Source organism: Astatotilapia calliptera, chromosome 6 (genome assembly GCF_964374335.1).
Source record: "Astatotilapia calliptera chromosome 6, fAstCal68.1, whole genome shotgun sequence".
NCBI classification, from domain to species: domain Eukaryota; kingdom Metazoa; phylum Chordata; class Actinopteri; order Cichliformes; family Cichlidae; genus Astatotilapia; species Astatotilapia calliptera.
In genome coordinates, this window is record NC_137427.1 from 2,501,100 (window position 1) to 2,518,435 (window position 17,336).

Here is a 17,336-nt window from a genome sequence, read left to right on the forward strand (position 1 = left end):
CCGTGTACATAAAATCGTTTCGAGGTCAGTAAACACAACCAGAGTTCAGACATAAGGCACACGGGATTATAAGGGGCTCTGTCGACTTTCAGAAAAATCAAAGGATGATTTTAAGTGTGCCGTATTTTCCAAACAATACGGTAATAACGACGGCCCGCTAGCATGCGCTACCAAAAATAGTGCTTTGTTGTGTATCTGACGGACGAAAGCTAAACCAGTTCCACACCAGTGAAGCTGCAGCATTTTTACAAACCAGTTCTGGTTCATCTGTTTCATTCAACGATCCGCTCTCGCTCTTCTCATTCTCCGTTGCCGCCATGATTTTTTCCGCCATGTGCGTATGAAAACAAAGGCATGCGCGTTTGACCCATATTCTATCGCGATATTTCATTTTCTTATCGTTGCCCAACATTATACCGGTATTACTGTGAACAGTATGATATGGCCCAGCCCTAGTAGATGGTTTGAAAGCTGTGGTGTGGAGTCGAAATAGCTCTGTGATGATGTTTTTGGCTATTTGATAGTTTAATATAAGCAGCAGGCAGCTAATCTGAGAAAACACAATTTGTGTTAAAATCACAACACAAACGTTTCTCCGTTCTGGCCCTTTAGTTGTGCCCTTTTACACCTTTGAACCATCAGTGTCACATTTCCCACCCATCTGCGATCCGTCTGTCCTGTCCTCACCTGCTCCTCTGCTGCTGTGAACACACTGTTCTAGTGTCGTGCACAGTCATACGGGGCACTCAGGTGGAGAAGGTTGTTTGCCATGCTCTTGTTCTGAAATATTATCTGATGTACTCAGCTTCTTCACCCCGACTGGGAATAAAATAAACACGCATACACACAAACTCGTGAGACAAGAGCGCTTGTAAAAAGGAAAAATACACTGAAAAAAGGATGGCTTACACATCCCTCGTGAGCTGAAACTACATGTAGGCTATTTTCAAATCTGGATTGTCATGACGTGTCACATTTTTCAGGAAAACAATGTAAAGGTCCTCTCAGGTAGGTGACCTCGCCAGTTCTGTCAAACTTTCTGCAGATGCCAAATAGGTGTCATAAGAGGAACCGTGTCTGTGGTTTGGAAAACACAGGTGGGACTCCTGGGGATTATTTCTACCACCTGTAGCAATGACTTAACAAAGCAGAACTAACTGTCCCAATTTGCTGATTTTTTTAAACTTGATGTTATCACTGGGTTTTACCAGACTTGATTAAAGCATTCAGGAAACGGACGTATCAAAAAACACACATGATTTAAAATTGGACAACATCTTCTCAGACATGTCCAGATGGCTTCCAGCACAGCTGCTATTTTTAGATCGGTCCGTTGAAATCCCTTCCTGACCTCTTGCACTGTGAACTCTATAATTTCACCACAAACAGCAAACTGGTGCAGAGACCAAACATCAACTTGTGTTTCCAACTGGCCTGAGGTTCTGCACTGTAAATGGAGCTCCCCCGGAGACTGTCAGTGCAGGATGCTACTGTAATATCCTGAGGGGGGTTCAGCAAAACCTGAATGCCTGAAAATAAATAAATCTGAAATGATTTCCACATTTTCTGGGATTCCACCATTTCCCTTGTCCGCTTCCTTAAAATGAAAATGAAGTTGAAACGATCACACTGGAGGTGATCCAGTTCCCATTACAGAGGCACAAGTGCAGGGGAACATGGAGATCTAAAAATGGCAGCCATGCTGAAAGCTGTCCAGAGGTGGATGAGAAAATAACCTTGAGCGGGACATTAACCAAATTTAAAGCATTTACATTTTTTCTTTTTTTAATTTTTATAGGCAAACTGTTTGATCCTGTGTGTGTGTGTGTGTGTGTGGGGGGGGGGGGGGGGGGGAGTCTAATGCACTAAGGGGAACTGAAAACAAGACTCAGAGATGCTAAGTGCTCACTTGGCACATCACACGAGTAACATTTTCTAGGTTTGGGTTTGCTTGCATGTTTTGTGGCCTGCTGCACATGCTCAGTAGTGTTTGCCACAGGTTCATACTACGGCCATACACTTTATATTGTGAAGATGTCATAGAAATGACTTTTGTTGGTACTGAAGAGGTCTTACAGGATGTGTAAGCTCCATGGATTTAGAAAAATGTATGAGCTGTCCCAGTTTGCACTTTAATAGATGCCTCTCTTGTGATTGGCTGTGAGACATATGCATTTTGTTTGTGTAATTTTCAGCACACATTCCTAAATTATAGGCTGGATGCTGACATGAAGTCTATCAAAACTGGGAGACTTGTAGCTCGGCAATGACGTGAAGGTGGTAGGATTTAGCTAACGGTATTTTTGCATGTCGTTTTATTCTGCGGTAAAAGTGGAACGCCCTAATGGCTGCCTTCACATCGACTGCAAAATAAACCGTTCCAAATGAAAAGTTGTTTGTTCAGAACTCTGAGACATTCAGCTTTCTTCTTCAGCTCAGATTTGCGTTTTGACTCGCCCGTCTCAGCAGAGAGACTGTGCTGAACTTGAGTTCAAACCACAGCAGCTTCGCCTGAAGAGAAACCAGCGATATTCCATCTATATGCATTTTTCTTTCTTCACAGATTTCAGAGATGACAGTCCTTTAGAGCTGAAAACATTTACACTTCTGAAGTTTGCTTACTCTGTCCAGCTTGAAGTGGTAGTTTGGCTGATAAGTGATGTCTGTGAAGGTTCTCAGTCATCCAGGTCATCGTCATCACTCATCGCTGATAAGTGATGACAAAATGACTGCTACTCATTTCTGACATTTAGACACATTCTGTATAATTTGGCAGAGGTGGGACCAAGTCATTGTTTTGCAAGTCTCAAGTAAGTCTCAAGTCTTTATCCTCAAGTCTCAAGTCAAGTCTCAAGTAATGTCAGGCAAGTCAGAGTCGAGTCTCAAGTCACTGGTGTAAAAGTCCGAGTCAAGTCACAAGTCTGAAACTTTGAATTTCAAGTCCTTTCGAGTCTTTAAAAAAAAAACAACGAAAAAATAATGTTGCAGTTATGCTAAATGTAAATATTAGACCATGTAATTTTTAAATCTGTGTTTTTCTCAACACATGACAAAATAGTGAACTTAGAAAATATACACAAATTGTGAAATTGCACCTCTTTAAAATGCAGCTCAATTAAACCTAGCTCCAAGAATAATTTTCACCGACAGTTCTGAGATAAGCTGCATGTTATTCTTGGATGCGGTTGTAGGACCAGCTTTAAAATCGCATGACAAAAATATCATACACATAAAAAAAAACTGTATCACCAACGTAGCCTGGAAAACATTTGCTAGTTAGATGAAGTCAGCTATCTCATTGTAGCATATTTATATGCATATTTATAATCATACGGTTCTTGGAGTGAGTGCATACACTCATGAAGTTTAGTAACTTCAGGTCACTGCAACAAGCCCAGGTACAGTTTACCGACGGATGGGTGCAGGACCTTGAAATGCACCGTGTAGAACGAAAGACCATCGTACGTATCATAAGTTTACCAGTCTCACAAATTGTCGTCATAAATACACATTCATTAACTGTTTATTAATAGGACCTTTGAGCTCAACGGTAATTAATTAGTAGTGGAAATAATTTCTGGTAGCATCACAGAAATGTAGCAGTGACAATAATACTGTATGCTGTAATCGTACTGGGCAATTAGTGATACAAAAAACCTGTTTTATCCTGTGAATAAAAGTATATGTTTTTGTCAATGTACCACAATAACAGAAGCGAAACGCAATATTGTGTCAGGATAATTTACTATTTATGCACAATAAACAAAGGAGCATAGCGCGACAATTTCTGTTCAGCGCCAGACTTGCTTGTAACCTATATCACTAATTATGTTATGAAAATGACGTATTAACTACTAAAAGACACTGACCTTCGTGTAAATGCTTGGAGCAGACTAACCTGTGAGCTGGAGGGTTCTGGGACGTTATATTTGATCTTTGAATGGCTGCAAACCAGGCCATCCGTCGCGTCTTACTTCGGAAACATGGCTCGAACAATTTCTCTTCAACGACGTAATCCGATAACAACCGATCTCTTTACCCGTCGGCTTCCCGTGGCTGTCATGCGACCGGCTATTGCAGTTAATAATACAACAGCTTCTTGACATTTTTGTGTTTCTTTTTATCGCTGTATAACTGATTTCAATTGAAAGCCTGCGTGCGCTACTACCGCTTGCCACGAGTTCCCAGAATCCTTTGCGGTTCTACCCGTGAATGACGTCACATTTTCAATCTCTATATAATATGCATGTTAAATTTTATATTTGGGGTAAAATATCAAGTCTTTTCAAGTAAACCGGTTCAAGTCCAATTCAAGTCCCAAGTCATTGGTGTAAAAGTCCAAGTCAAGTCACAAGTCTTAGAACATTTTTTCAAGTCAAGTCTAAAGTCATAAAATTAATGACTCGAGTCTGACTCGAGTCCAAGTCATGTGACTCGAGTCCACACCTCTGTAATTTGGATCCTGAGGCAAAACGGAGCAGTGGTTTGGTGTTTGAATAAGTGCAAAGAAAAAGTAGTCCCTTGATATCCTGCGGTAAGCTCGACCACAGAGGCTCTGGCTGCAGATGCTATCGTGTTATCATATGCTACTTACATAATAAAATTATAGTTTTGTGATAAGACCCTACTGTCTGCTGTAGAAGTATAAAACTCCAGTTACATTTTCTTCTGTTTAGTTCTGTACGAAAGCATTGGGGAAAAGGGGACACTGCATTATGTACATAAGGTACAACTTCCTATAGTCTTCATTGCATAAACATCCCCAAACATATGCCCTGTAATAACAGCCACAGATGGCAGAGAGCGAACATAATCTAACCATAGAAGAAGTAAAAAACTGCCATTCCAGCTTAGAGGACACGAGCTTGAATGCTTGTGATTTTTACCGACACCATCTTGGTGCCTTAAAATCAGACCTGACAAGAAAGCGGTGGATCTGACTGAGAAAGCGAGGCCTCGTGCAACCTCCTGCAGTTGTGATTTGTCAGTCACAAGCCAGAAGAGTGTTTACTGAGGCATCACAACAAGCGAGGAGTAGACGTCCAGCAGCGTGGGCATCAGGACTATCGTCCTTTGTTAACCAGCCAATTTCTGCACACGCGGTGACTGAACTAATACAAACCTTGACACCGCTGTAGTTAATAGTTGAATTCTATAGGTGAAGATTTATTCAGGTAAAACAACATGAACAAGAAAAGCGTTTGGAGATCAGCATTAATGTCCCCTCACATACCTACAAGCAGTCAGCAGCTAAGAGGAAGCTGAAGAAAGGTACTTCTCGAATCGCTCAACGATGAGAAATCTGCCTGTTTTGTGTCAGCCCACACCCATGATGGGCCTTTCTTGTGCCAGCTAATTGAGATCCCAGCTCTGATACAGTTTGAAGAGGAGTAGCCACGGAGAATGTTTATCACTTTACGGGAAGATGTCCGAAACGGCAAGACTAACGCTGTCTTTTTGCAAAGGTCAAGGCACTGCCAACACCTCAAAGTATCGCCTAGTCAGTCTGTCAATTTTAATGAACACCCTGACCTTAAACAATGAGAGCTGATCACTCTGTCTCTGCATAATTTTCAAAGCAGCCTTCATATGTGCGTGGCGGAGGGGAAAGAAATGAAGGCGAGCTGTTCGCTGTTGACAATAAATCAACTCAGCAAAACAGTTCTTCAAAGTTTTTCAGCCTCTCTCATCTGGTCTCTGGGGTTTTGTCCCTCAGTGGATGAGAATTTATCAAATATGACAAGCCCTGTACTCATTTGCAGGTATTCAGACATGGGTAAATTAACGCCAACAACAAAGTCATATTGTATTTCCCTCCTATCGCCATTTGAATTTGACATTTCCTATACTTGTACTTTTTGCAAAACAAGCCTATGCAGCAGTTGTTTTCTCTGAACTATGCAGTGAGTTTACTGAAGTTGTGCACACGGTGTGGTTCTGAATTACTGAGCTGGAAAGCTTCAGGATGAGCTGATGTTAATCTCTTTTTGTGCCACTGCAAAACACAGTGAAAAAGTCAAGTTTTATGTTGTGCTCAAAGCAGCTCCCACTCGTATATTGTTGTAAATATAAATTAAGGTTTAAGATGTTTAGCGCAAATTACATCCAGTGGACAAAGTATACTTTTAATCATTTCAGCTGACCTCACTCGTGACAGAGTGCCAACTGAGCTGTTACAAGCACTCATTTACTTCCTGGTTCAAAGTCAGCTGCTGTGATTTACTGAGCTGCACACAGGATAAAAGTTTTAAAACGTGTACTTATGTAACAAATACTGTGCATGTGCATAAAAATTAAAAGAGAATATAAATCACATTATTACATAAGCATTAATGCTTACTTACACTTGAGGGTCAGACCAGCTGAGTGAATCAGCTGACCAAATTAATGGTTGCTTACCTGATTAGTGAAGACCTATTATGAATCTTCAGCCGGCCATCTTGGTGTCTTGAATACAGACGCAACGAGGGAGGGTCAACTCTTCCCCCACAGACCTTTGTACCACTAACAGAGGCATCGCCCCCTGCTGGTCATTAGAAAGACTGCAGCCTTTTCACAGTAGCTTCACTTGTCACTCCCAGAAACGTTGCCATATGCACAAAAGTCCTGGGCTACACCTCCACCACATCACTTTGAATTCAGCTGTTTTCATTCCCGTTGTCACACGTGTATAAAAATAAGCACCTAGCCATGCAGCCAGACTTTACGAACATTTGTGAATCTAAATTTCTACAGAGCGATATCGATTCATTAAATTATTTCAACAACCACCAAACAGCTAAAACAGAACATGAGAGCAGGGAAATGGATTCCACCCAAAGACGTAAACACAAAGCACGAACCCGATGCATCAGAATCTGTGAGATGTCGGCTTTCTCACCCGGCGAGTACACGGACACGCAGTCGGTGCTTAAAGCCGACAGCTCACAGATTCTGAAGCTACATCTTTTGTCTCTCTCCAACCAAAATTCACTGAAGCAGCAGCAAAAGAAGATTCAAACTATGCTTCACAATTGATAAACATTGTCATTAATTCCCTCTTATTTTTGCTGTTTTGCTTTCACCACAATAAAAATGACACTTCCTGCACAGCTCTCTCTCTCTCTCTCTGTATTTTTAAGAACTGTTTCCCATCTCAAATCTGTTTTCTGCATCATTCATTCGCTTTTTACACTCCAGTCTATCATTGTGTACAGTGCTGTCGACCGCTGTTCTTTTTTACAAGAAATTGTAACTTTTTAAAATGATGCCAAATTGTATAACGCAGGTGTTAAGATTAGCACAAAAACTGTGTGCTGGGAGCTTCACGGCATGACTTTTTCAGCTAATGTAGGAGTAATGGGATGGCTGTTCAGTGTTTTTGTACATCTCGGGTACCTCTGCGTACTTTTTAAAGTGTCGTTTTGGCTGACAGGTTACCTTCACTTTCTAAATGGGGAGTTTAAGTTAAGATCAGATGACTGGAGATTTTACATGCACCTATTCACAAACTGCATGAGGTCTTAAACTGCATTATTCCTACTTTTATAAATCGCTGATTACAGTTGAGCTCACAATTTTGAGCTGGATAGGCACAAACAATGATGAATGGTTGATTGCAGCTGCTAATATCATCAGGAGTTTGTACTGTGGGGTGTCTATTAGCCATATCTATGGGCCTAATTATAACTGACAAAGGTCATTCAGTGGGATGATTCAAACATTCAAAGAGGCTACAGTTTCTAAATGACAATTCAGAAAAAGAACACAACGCAGCTCCACTTCTAAAATTGAGATGCCAGTAACACTTGTATTAAAGATAATTATTTATGTGGATAACGAGTGGGCCTGCATGTTGACTGATAAGGGTGACAAATTAATTTTATGACAGCTAGATATGCAGCTTTGAGGCTGTGATTGGACTCTGTCTGTCAAATGTTTAAAAATGATGTCACTGAAAATCCACACGCACAACTGGCGTTATCATTTGTGCTTCTAGGAGCTTTTTCTGTACGTTTGACAACGTAGTGTTGTGGATGGCCTTAATACTTTTAACTTTGTCTACAATGAAAATACCTCCCGGCTCAACAATTATTATGTTATCTCTGTGGTCTGAGGTAGTTCAATCAATATCTGTGAAAATGAACAACTTTCTCCCAATAGACCTCTAAATGATAACACCATACCACCAATAAACACGTAGCGACTATCTGACTTTTGTCATTTCATCCTCGGGGGAACAATGCTGTAGTCAGTTCTATTTCATTAGGGAAATTTTCACACCAAACGATGAGGCGTTTGAGTCTAATTATTTTGATTTAATTGGTCTTATTCATGCCTTCAGCAAATTAACGCTGATCTGATAAAACAAAAAAAGAGGCATTCTCTTCTCTCTTTTTTTTTTGGTCCCCTATTAACATCCTGATTACAGTTGTAATGATGTTTGGTGTGAAGAAATGTTCATTATGTGAATAACTGCCTGAAATTAGTGTCACTGAAAATGACAGTGATTATGAAATATTAGGCAAAAGTTAGATGGTGGGTGTGTGTATGTGTATCACTAGTTGCTTTGCAACGTGGAACACAAAGGTCTAAAGGGGGGCGTCACTAATTTAACAAAAGGTCAGAAATAGTCATGAGAGTAAAGTGTCAAACCCCGTCGTGCTGATAAGAGGAAGCTAGGAATGGTTGTAGAGGAAATATAGGATGGTGTTTGAGCCAAACAGTCGAGTTATATCAACCTCTGTTGCTTCAGTTTGACCTGTCTCTGGTGGTGTGTCTCTGGTGACTCACATGTACCATGTAAGCGGAAGAACTACTGTAAATCAGTGTAACACCCTTTTAAAAACACGTGCTGGTATAGGATGACTTTGCATCGACATACTGGGGAACATTGGACCTGCACAGGAAACGATGGTTTCTCCAATCCTCAGTGTTTTTGATCTCACCATTTATGTTGATACATCTTGGGTTGTAGCGGTAAATTCCTGTGAAATTAAAAACTAAATGAAATGATTTCCACTCATAATCTGGAAATAGTGGAAAGGGACCGGAAATATTTTCCACCTGTGGTGTGGAAAGCGTTATTGGCGGGGATCCCCTTGTGAAACTACAGGAGACCATCAGAAAGATGAAGAGGGAGAGAGAGATGAGTCTGCATTATCAGTCCCTGGCTACAGACTCCGCCTCTCCCACTGTGCCAAGATGGGGTCACCTGGGGTTGAAGAGTGACATCCTCTCAAATTGCATCATTTTGCTGAGCATGCTCATGGGCTATGTGATATTTCACAGGTCAGTGCCTATAATAAGGGCCTGGCTCTCTCAGAGAGACCCACCTGATGTCTGTGACCTTTTGCAATTGGACTTGGTATTTCCCTCAAAACCTCAGCAGCCAGGGCTCACCAGAACATTTCAGAAGCAATTCCTTGAAAACTGAGCGGATCAAAGTGTTACAGCTACTGTAGGATCTACTAAAACTGAAGAAAAGACTGCCCAGTATGATGGATGAACAACTGCATGCGGTAAATAAAGGATAGTTCAAGCTGGACTGATCCAAGTATTCTGTGGGATGAATAAGGCCATTCCATTTTAAGCCAATCAAATCTGTCAAACCTTTTTAGAGTTAGCTGCGTTTTTGTACAATAGCTTTGGTATATTTTACAAAACCTGAAAAAAGGACATTTTTAAACTATGAAAATGTTCGAGTAATAAGACAAAAATATGTTTTCTCAGCATTTTTGAGCTGTCATAACTTAAGCACACGATACAATCATAAGAGATTTTCAAGGCTGGACAAACACATTTAATCTCTGTTAAACCGACAAACATACCAGTTTGCATCAGCTAAACTTAATATAAGAAGCAAGAAAATCTGTGTTTCAAACATTCATTTTTTTTGTTTTAACGATGCCTATAGGCAATAAATGTTACACCTTTTGAATCATGTTTATTTCCCCTTAAATGCTGCCACATTTGCAAGGAAAACATGTCTCTGGGTTGAGCAGCATGGGTGGTACCCATGAAAAACTCTGCCAACGCTGCTACTGACTCTTCTTGGAGCTTCTGATTGGCCATCAGGTGCCTGATTGATGCCTAGTTAGCAGCACTTGTGAGCACGGAGCCTGCTGCAGTGGTCAACTGGTGTCTGCTCCATGCATGCCATGTTTGAATAGGGCCACAGGACAACTTCAAGCTGCTGTTCTGCAAACCCAAGGTGTTAACCTCAATCCTGGGATCAAAAACTTAGGTGTGCAGTTTGTGCCAGTGACCACCACAACTATTGGCTGATTTGCAACAAATGCTGGTTGACGCTATCCCACAGCAGCTGTTGTGGCTGTGCGTGCTACTGAGGCCTTCTTTTGGTAAATCGATAAACTGTTAAATTGTAAATACGTCTTGTTTCTTCAGACTTCAATCATCCAGTACAATCAAAGACACCAAACTAGAGTCAGCAGAATAAAATGTTTTGCACTTTCATGGGTCCAGCTCACATACTCAGCTGCTCAATCTACAAACACACTGTAGGCCACATTTAAACTGTGCCACATGCATGCATTACAAGAGGATATGTGTTTATTGAAGTGCTGTCAAAATTAACAGCATCACGGTAAAAGCAATTAAAATTTTTAACACAATTAACACATCTGGAGTGCAGAATGACTCAAAATCCCTGAAATGTTTCTGTCAACTCATTTTGGGCAGTTTGTCCAAGTAGAGTTACCTTCGCACATGCGCAAACGGGCAGTAGATCTGGTAGTGACGGGCAGCTGAACCAATCAACTCAATTTGGAAGATGATAAACCAACATCGGCCCCCTCGATGGGAAATTTGAGTATTAAAAAAATAACAAGATGGAACAGTCGACCAACAAAGTATTATGCACATTGTGCAAGAATGATCTTTCTTTTCACCGCAGGACTTCCAGCTTAAAATATCTCATTGACACAAAGCATACGTTAGTCGAGGATGCTGCTCGGACTTTGGCTAACGCGTCACCCAGCTTGCCACAAACCACTCACGGAGCGTCGGGGACTCAGTAAACATTTGTCCCCTCTCTCTCTGTCACTCTTGGGGAGGCACTTCAAGTGCTTGAGATGAGGAACCAAAGCCGTGTAAAGCACGTTCTCAACGATATTAACAGGTCTGCTGTTTGTAATTCCACTTGGCAATTGTGTCAGTCAGTTTTTTGTTAACATGAATGTTCAATAAACATGTTAAGTGCGTATATTTTCCCTTTTTTTCAGAGTCTGTTTGCTCATGCAAAAAGAAATGTAATTAATATCGATAAAAAATGAATGATATTTAATCGTGATTAATCAAAATTAATCCACAGTAACCCTGTGATGAATCCGATTGCGATTAATTACAGAAAACTGAGATGAATTAGTTTTTTTTAATCTATTGACAGCGCTAGTTTATTAGTATCACCATCTAAACCCCAAATCTTTTGTTTGGCACAATATTTTCTATAACCAACTTTGAGCATTAAAATCATGGGATATATTAGAGTTTCAATAGCCAGACTTCCCCAGTGTTATTGTAGGTGATGTAACGTAACATAAATGGGCTTGATCAAAACAAGTTGTAGCATATGACAGCTCTCACCCTTGACTGGGCCCATTAGTAATGATAATAATCACCAATTTTAACCCTTAACAATATTCACAAGGATTAGATAAAGTTAGGAAAAGCCTTTGTATTTATTGCTGATTGCAGTTATTTAAAGAATAAAAGTGCATTGGTTTTATCCTGGTTGATAGGTTGTTCACATGCTGCTTGTATTCAGTGTTTTCCGTGTTAGCATGCAATCCATGCAGCTACAAAGATCACAAATGTCTATCAAAAGCCCAGCACACACAACAGGCTATTTGTCAGACTGAACTAGTTAGACTGGTTCTTTCAAAAGGAGCTGTCAACCTGGAGTGAACGCAAGCCAACAGTTTAGCATATCATACAATTATGGAATTTATGGGAAGAACTGGAAGCAGCCCAAAAGCCCGCTGTGTGATGTGTGTTATTAAAGAGGTCATTTATTCTGCTCTTTTCTCACAATATTTAAATGTTCCTTTTTAATTACATACTCTTGGGCCTTTTCTTCACATCCTGAAGCATGCACTCGTTTGCTTCCTGTCATAACAGCAAATGGTGGATTTCATTATGAAGCTTTGCTTTGGATGCAATGGGGAATTTCGTAATTGTTATTCAAGTGCATTGGCCATCCCTCTGAGATTTGAGACGGTTCCCTTTTTGTTTTAAGTAATTTAATTTGTAATTGTAATTATTATGATGCAGGACCCATGTTTCTGTCTTTCCTGCAGCTTCATGCAGAGGAGGAAGTGGATACTCCTCAAATGCACGACAAACAGTCCGGCGTTTGTCGGCAGCAGCGGGTAGCCTCGCAGCTTTCACCACAGCGCTTATGCGAAATGACACAAATATTTCCACGGAGGACAACATTATGACATCATTCGCCCACAGCAACACGCTGGACTGTGCTGGCGTGCTGTAGCTGGTGGTCCGGGTGCTGTAGTGAAATACACATTTTGTTTTGCGCTGCTGGCACTCGCACAGGGGCCGGTTGTATGGTCAGTGGCGAGGCCGGCCACGGGCTCAGATCCTTTGAGATTACGGATGGGCTGCTGCCAATGCTGAGAGACGCTGCCAGGACTGCTCACTGTGTGTGCAAACAGCACACGAGTTTATGCAGCACCCAGGAAAAGTTGATGCTTGGAGGAAAGTTTATTATTCATTTCTACCTCTTTCTTACTTAACTTGGTAAAACTTCACTTTCACACGTCTGAGTTATAAGTTCCACACGATTGGCTCCGGAGCTGCTTATCAGAAAGAAGAAAGGTAGCAGATAAAGGCACCGCAGAGTCGTGAGGGATAGCTCCCACTCACCTTCTAGGAGAGCATCTTTCCCCCCATTTCTCATTGGAAAAGGAAACACAACTTGTATTTACCCCTGCGCTGCCACAACAGGATGCACGCCGGCAAATGAACACGCGATCAAACAAAAAGAGCGTGCTCACACTTCTTACAGCCCTGCCTGGCTTTTATCAATTCTACTTCACCAAGTCTCCACCAGAGAAACAGCTGGTGTTCTGCTAAACACTTGTATCTGTGAGTCGTTCATCCCCGCCGAGCAACTTCTACACTGACAGAAAAGGAGGGAATGATTTAATATTGGATTCTGCATACGCAGTACATGATGAGCATATTTCCAAAGGAGTTATGGCAGATATAAATCAAAAGTTTGTTTGCAACCTTCATCCGTTATGTTGAAAAAGGAGCCGGGGATGCTCATGCAGGCTGTGGAATACATATTAAAATGGAGAAATATTTCTATCCTCGGCACTTATATATTCAAAAGAAAGTGCTGTCCCTTTATTTTTAGAGCATCTCAGTACATTTGCAGACAGATCATTACGCTACCTCCGACTGCCATGGGATAGATGTGTTTGTGGAAGTGATGCCTGAAAGCACACCTGACCCCCATGTCTGTCCCCCGGGTCTCTAACAATATGCCTGTGGGTGTGCAGAGCGGGGAAAAAAGCGAATAAAATAGGACAGAATATGAATTTAATTTAGGTCTACTGTTTGCTGGGCTAAACAGCAGTTTTAATTTTAAGTGTAATTTGTTTTCTAGCATTTTTGTTTGCTGTTAGCATCAGTCATTAAGTATGCATGCAAACATTTTATTAACCCATTAAAATTAGAAACTTCTGGGAAAATCTTTTTAAAATCTATCATATGCAACATAATGAAAGCTACTATTTTAGGAGGTATTTTGCTGTATTAATTAAAAAGTTTTCAGTATGCAACATCAATTTAGCTAAAATATAAATCCTACTGATTTATCATAGATTACCTCGTTAGAGATAGAAATTAACCTTCCTAAACTTTTTCCCCCATTGATTCTGTTCATCTTACCAGTTCAGGCTCAGAAGTGGGATGGACCCTATCCCAGGGCAAGAGGCAGGGTACACCCTGAACAGGTCACTAGCCTGTAAAATAGAGACACAGACTACCTTTCATACCTGTGGGCAATTCAGTGAATGTATTTGGTGATTAGACTCCTATGAGCCATCATGGCAGAACTGAATTCCAGCAATGATGGGATTTAAGACACGACACCACAGAGTCTAGACCCTGGTGGTGGTAAAGATGAAGACTAAGGCTGAGGTGTCTGAGGTGGAGATGGGGAGCAGGTGGGTTGGATGAAAGCGAGTGTGAAAAGCCGATTTAAACCACGCAAACCTGAGACTGATTCGCTCAATGAAGGTGTGAGAGAAGATGATTGGACTACAGTATTGAGACTGACTGCGTGGGAAAGTGGCAGCAAAACACCGTGAAACAAGTGAGAGCCTAAAATTAGAGAATGCATTTGAAGCACTTTATTTTTGTATGTGCAGCATTTTTACTGAGATACTTGAACGAGGACAACTTTTAGCCAATCAGTAATCCAGATTTGCACCACAAACCTCTGAAGTTTTCGCTGTCTAAACCTCAAACATCAGCATGTCATCTGACACGTTATACAGGTAGGTTTCCTTTCTCACAACAACAAGAAGAAGAGAAAGTGTAGTCAGTTGAATCTGATCGGCTCCATGTTGGATTTATGGAGCTTTGAGCTTCACAGACACTGCTATGGATGCATTAATAATGCACTGAAAGTACTTACATGTTGTATGCATCCAGTCTGTCACTTAAGCTTTTAAAATCTTCAGGTTTTCTTTTGGAAGCAGAAAAATGTTTCTTGAAACTCACATGTTTCATGAGCATTTTCACTTGAGAGTTTCGCTTCTTGTAGACACGTAGCCTCACTCCTGCTTCCTGACCCCAACATGTCAGTTATCATCTCTCACAGCCCCCCAGAGACACAGTTGAACCAACCTACCGGCCACTGTGGTGTGCTGCTGCTCTCTAACAACGCAAACTGTATAACTATAAACTGGCCATCCAATTGCTGTTTTCCAGGCTCTCTCTTTCCATTAATAATGAATAGAAGTCATTTCTCGTTGTGCTTGCTCTGGCAGCATTGCAGGGTTGAAAAATACTCCCCCCCTCCTAATCCTGCACTCTGACTTTAAATCACACACAGTAGAGTTGTGAGCGAAGCTGATTTTTGGATCATCTCAGAGCAAACAGAGAAGTGCAAAAAGGGGTTGGCTAAGGTAATCTAAACCATGAGACAGAACAGGTGGATGTCAAAAGCACAGTTATCCTTTGTAACCCAAAGTCCTTCTGGAGCTCATGAAAAAGTCAGCATGTCTGGGAGGAGATTTTAAAATTTTTATACTTTATTTAAAGATTTATTCTGGAAAAAGCATTCTAGAGCGGGGCGAGCGGGGAAGGGGATGAATCAGAGGTACTTCCCTACCCGCTGTCGGGCCTGGATGAAGAACACGACCTGTGAGTGCGATACATAACTAACGTTGTCACCGAGAGTGATCTTTGAATGTCGGCACTTCTGTCCCACTCCGGATGTTCCTTTAAGGTATTTTCTCAACACTGAATTTGTTCGGCGTGTTGCAGTGCAGTGATGCGGGCAGGGCTACATTTGGTAAGGCCTGATGTCAGCGAGGATTCTGTGAAGATTTTTTTTGCCATTTTTTCCTCAGCTTTTCTCCACTTTTTCCTTTACTCTTTGTTTCCACATATCACACTCCAGCACATGGTTGTTATGTGAAATCTTTTGTTTATATACTGCAGGATCGCCGCCGACTTTCGCAGCACTGTATTAACAGCAGCATGAATTCTAGGGCGGTCTGCAGGCACATTTCCTGTTTTCTGTTTGTTTCACACATGGCTTGTTTTTGTATTTTCTTTTCGACATCACCCACTAACGCAGACACATACATAAACACACACAGAACGGGCGCACGTATAAACTGGTACGGACATGAATGCAATCGTTAATCTGTTGAAGGGCAGATAGACTTTGGTGTACAGTGCTCGGTCTTTTGAGGTACCATTATTTTTGCCACGCTTCATTGTCCTCTGCTCTCACGTGTGTTTCACTGACAACTCGCGCAGAAACACCTGCAACTACAGTATCTTCCGATCTCAACGTGGCAATTCTCCAAAGTCATTTTCAATTATGCTTCAGTGGATTTTGCATTAAAGGAGAGAGTGCAGCCGTTGCCTTAGGTGAAAACATGGAAAGAAGCGAGCATTTGTGTGCGCGTGCCATGTTTTCAGCGTGAATGTGTGTGTGTGTGTGGAAGTTTGCACAAGAGTGTAGCTCGGGGTGAGTGTATATTCCATAGATAAACTCCTTGACAACTTGTACATTATGACTCTCCTCGCTGAGATATGCTTTGCTGATGGAAGCAGTGATTAAAAACTGCTGGATGCTTGCTGCCTCTGCACAAGACGTGCTGCAATACACTCTTCATTCTTTATTCTCTTTTAGAGCTCGTGTAATATCACCGTTTTTATTCACCGGGCACGTAGCAAAAATAAGAATGACTTTATTTCTTCTTCCGTGTCTTGACTTCAAACAGTGTTTGTTGATGGAATCCAGTGGAAAGTTTTACGTTGATTTCATTTATTATACAGTTCAAACTTTATCCCCCACAGTGTTGTGTTATTTGCAGGTAAACACCATCCTGTGCTTAAAGCACAACTTTTTCTTCCATCTGTAAATGTGGGCTCAGATCTATATTTCAAGGTCTAACTGGGTATCTCTATATAATCCATTTATGTGATGCAGCTTTTTTTTTTCCTACTTGGAAATATAATACTTCATCTCCTCACCCTACACTGAAATTATTTAAAATAAACAAACTTTAAGTATGGTTGTATTAAATGATCAGAGTTCACAGTCTACTTAAACCTTCTTTTTTGGACTCTGACTTTCGGTTTCGTGCCAAACCTGGTGGCAATTTGTAAAAACTAACTGGAGTATGAGAGCTGAAAGAGCACCATAATTTCTAGGTATTGTCTGATTCTTATATAAGCAAAACTTGTGACAGAATCAGAATGATTTGAAAAAGATGATGTCAAAACATTTAAAATGCATCTATGTGAAGGTTCTCAGTCATCCAGGTCATCGTAGTCAAAGGAGCTTGCAAAGAAAAGCGTCTGGACTTCTTTAAGTTACTTGAAGACGTTTCACCTCTCATCCGAGAAGCTTCTTCAGTTCTAAGGTCAAATGGTGGAGAGTCCCAGATATAAACCTAGTGGGAGTGACCCCCCACAGAGGGACAAAAGGACCCCTGATGATCCTCTAATCGCCTGAGCCAAGGTGGGAAACTGGGCGTGGGTCCCAATCAGCCAGAGTTTCGGGTGTGTTCATTGTGAAACCTGGCCCCACCTTATCATGCGAATTCCTGAGGTCAGATGGCCCAGGA

At 41.2% G+C, this 17,336-nt stretch overlaps 1 protein-coding gene across 1 annotated transcript in view; it reads left to right on the forward strand.

Annotated features, from left to right (window-relative positions):
• Positions 1-17,336, forward strand: part of sorcs3a (sortilin related VPS10 domain containing receptor 3a) — a 255,954-nt gene that overhangs the window by 103,553 nt on the left and 135,065 nt on the right. The gene's annotated exons all lie outside the window — the stretch shown is intronic.